At 47.2% G+C, this 3,808-nt stretch overlaps 1 pseudogene across 1 annotated transcript; it reads left to right on the top strand.

Annotated features, from left to right (window-relative positions):
• The first annotated feature begins 1,384 nt into the window (after window positions 1–1,384).
• LOC308568789 (glucosamine-6-phosphate deaminase 1 pseudogene) lies at window positions 1,385–3,328 on the top strand (annotated as a pseudogene). The gene is made up of 3 exons: window positions 1,385–1,501; window positions 2,182–2,905; window positions 3,301–3,328. The product of its transcript is annotated as a glucosamine-6-phosphate deaminase 1 pseudogene (transcript).
• The last annotated feature ends 480 nt before the right edge of the window (window positions 3,329–3,808 follow it).

Here is a 3,808-nt window from a genome sequence, read left to right as displayed (position 1 = left end):
ACCTTGGACTCATGTCTAAATCCCCACTCTTTCCTTTCTGGTCTGTTCTGTTCTTCTTTTACCTCCATTTTCTCTTTCCTCTGAGCCCTCTCCTCTCTGTCACCCATAGAATTTGTGGTAGGAAGTGGGGGGACCAGCCCAGGGTTCTCTGCTGGGACTTTGTCTCTATTCTAGGCATCTAAGAACTCTGGGTTTGGTCTGCCCCCCAGTTTGGCACCACCTCCCTGTGTGTCATGGGTCTAAAACTTGCCCTCTCTGGCCATGGGCTCCTCCCACCCCCTGGAGCCCTGAGGTCCTGGGGTCCAAGTTCTTGACCTCTAAGGTCCTTACGGGCTGATGGTCTGGGTCCTCCAAGGAGAAAGTTCCCCAAAGCCGCCTTCTACATGGCACAGGATGATAAATGGTGTGAACTCCTCCACCCGCCTCCCACCCCCATGAGCCCTGAGCCCCCTTCCTCTCGGGCTGAAGGAGAGGCTGCCTGCCACGTTCTTTACACAGAAACTGCGGGTCTTGGGCCCAGTACTTGGACAAAGTTGTCCTGCTCCTAAAACACTTACGTGCACATTGCTTTGCCTTCTGGCCACCTCCCAAATCCTGACCATGGGCTCCTGGAATCTTGAGTTCTAGTTCTGACTCTGCCACTAACTCGCTGTGTGACCTGAGGCTATGCCTTATCCTGCTCTAAGTCTCTGTGTCCCTGAGAAATGACACAAATAGACTGCTGGCCTCATGTTCCAGAGCCAAAGGGAAATATCCAGTGATTCCCTAGACTAGATTGAAGTTTTGACCAGGTTTTGATGGAGGATGTGGAGGGGAGTCATCATGGAGGTGTCCCCCTTTGGAGACAAGGCTGTTTTGTTTTCTGAGTGAGGAGCGGGCCACTCCTAGGGCTTCCCTTCCCCCCAGTGCTCCTCAGGCCATTGTCTTATCAGAAAAGTGTGTCCAAAAAAGTAATACTATGAAGAGTAGCTCTAAACACACACATACGCACAGAGTCAACACGTTTAGTGGTGAAATACAGAAAGCTTTTCTACCGAGATCAGGAGCTGGACAAGGGTCTCTCTATCACATCTGTCCAACACTACAGTGGAAGCCCAGGCAGAGCACTGAGGCAAGAAAAAAAAATTGAGGGAATTGTACAAGAAGAAATAAAACTGTCAATATTTAAATGGCATAATGGTACATGGAGAAAATCCAAATCTCTCTATAAACTATTAGAATAAATGAGTGGATTTTTGGCACTGGGCTGGTCTGGGTGGGGTAGGGTGGGTGGCAGTTAGGTGAGGGGGTATCAGGAGCGTCTCTATTTCCGATCGTGAGCGAGCTGTCGGCACGCTGGCGACTTGGCACGGCGCTCCGACTATAGCTGTGTCAGCGTGTTATGATGCCATCTCAGACCAACCTGGCTACCGGAATCCCCAGCGATAAAGTGAAATACTCAAGGCTCTCCAGCGCAGATGGTGGCTACATTGACCTTCAGTTTAAGAAAAACCCTCCGAAGGTCCCATAAGGCCATTGTGTTTGCTATAGTGTTGTGTTGTAGTTTTTTAAAATGTTTTGACTGATTTTTTTTTTTTTAGTTGTTTGACTTTTGAGAGGGAGGGAGAGAAAGAAAGAGACACGGGGGAGGGAGAAACATCCGTTGGCTGCCTTCTGCACCTTCCCTACTGGGGACTGAGCCTGCAACCCAGGCATGTGCCCTGACCAGAATCTAACCGGTAACCTTTTGGTCCATGGAACAACACTCAACCAACTGTGCAACACTGGCCAGGGCTACAGTGCTGTTTTTCATATTTTTAAAATTTTTGTTGTTGTTGTGTTTTAGAGAGAAAGAAGAAGGAAGAGGGAACGAGAGAGAGAGATCGATGAGAGAGACATCAACTGTTTTCCTTTGATTTTCAGAGAGAGTGGAAGGGAGAGAGGGAGAGAGAAAAAAAGAGAGATACATCAACTGGTTGCCTGAACCTGCAACCCAGGTACGTGCCCTTGATGGGGGGGGGGGGTTGAACCCAGTACCCTTCTATCCTCAGGCCTATGCTTTATCCACTGAGCCAAACCAGCCAGGGTTCTAGTGCTGTTTTTTATTGGCATCTTTCTCATTGTCATAGGCTCCCTTCTGCTGGCCGGCTATACCTGCAAAGGCTTTTGCCTCCAGCCATGTGACCTGAGCCCTTGCTGCAGTCGCCTAGGGAGGTGTCTGCAACGAGCTCACTATTCTGGACCCACTATTCTCAGGCCAGAGAGTGGGCAGCCAAAGACATCAGGACCTGAATCATCTAGTTTAACCCAGGACCAGGCAAGTACTTCATCCTGGGGCTCCACCCTGGGAGCACCCCATTGGCTGCTACAAGAAGCTAATTGAGTACTATAAGAATGCAGACCTGTCCTTCAAATATGTGAAGACCTTCAACGTGGATGAGTATGTGGGTCTTCCTTGGGGCCATGCAATGGAAGAATGCAGTCACCGCTCCTTTATGTGTAACAACTTCAAGCCCACTGATATCCACCCACCCAGAAAACACCCACATTCTGGATGGGAATGCAGTTGCCCTACAGGCTAAGAGCGATGCCCTTGAGGAGAAGATCAAGGCTGCGGGCAGGACTGAGCTGTTCGTTGGAGGCATCAGACCCGGTGGACATACTGCCTTCACTGAACTGGGCTCCAGTCTGGTGTTTAGGACCCGTGCGAAGGCGCTGGATATGGACACCATCCTGACCAATGCTAGGCTCTTCAATGGAGATCTCGCCAAGGTACCCACAATGGCCCTGTGATGAGCATAGCCACTGTCATGGATGCTAGAGAGGTGATAATCCTCATCACAGGTGCTCACACGTTTGCTCTGTACAGAGCCATCGAGGAGGGAGTGAACCATATGTGGATCGTGCCAAAAAGCAACTATCACAGGCAATTGAATAGGAAAAATTGTTGTTGATTTGGATAAACAAAAAGCAGTTAGCTGGTGATAGCATTTTGGAGGCAGTAATATATGAAAAATTCATTTAAGGCTAGTGGGGTGTTTCGATAAATTTAAGAAAAGGAGTGTCTATTTTTAGATTAAGCAATACATTAGACATGTATATAAGAAAGATTAAAACAAGGAATCATTTGGGAGTCTGCAATGGATTAATTCCATTTACATTATTTTTAATGGGAAAAAATGGTTCCATTTTCAAACAAATCACTTCTCGAACAGCCTTCCGTGATGAATTAAGTTCGAGCACTGAGGTTGCACTGTATTTCTAAGGGAGCAGACTAGTTGGTCCTGTCCTGATCATTAGCATCCTGGTGTTCCTGCCAAGATTTTACCACCTGCGCATTGCCTACTAAGCGTCCAAATGTTACCAGGGTTACTCCAACAATGACATTCCAGACCTTGATGACTAGCTCTCAACTCAGCCCTGAGGAGCAGTCAGATGGTTCTGAACTCAACTTCAAGATATTGAGCAGAAACTGTTGGCTAAAGGCTAAGGAATTCTGCGGTTTGCCGATGCTTAACAGAACAATGGCCAGGTTTTATGATTCCATCCTAAAGATGTTAACTGAGCTTACAATCAGCTAATTAGGGCACACTGTTTTTCATCTCCTGGCCCTGACAAAAAGCTGACAAATTTTCCCACAACCCGTATCAAGGAAGAAGAGCAATGTTAATTGAAAAAAGCAGGAGGTTATTCTGTAGTGGGAAGTGTTGCTGCCACCACCCTTTTTAGAGTTGAGCATTTCTTTTAAATTGTCTTTATTGTGAGTTCGTTCTTGTGGCAAATGGAAGAATGCAGTATGTCAGATTTCTTATTACTAAATAATTTATTT

This window comes from Miniopterus schreibersii, assembly GCF_964146895.1.
Source record: "Miniopterus schreibersii genome assembly, chromosome: 16".
NCBI lineage: Eukaryota > Metazoa > Chordata > Mammalia > Chiroptera > Miniopteridae > Miniopterus > Miniopterus schreibersii.
This window is presented reverse-complemented; position numbering and strand designations above follow the sequence as displayed.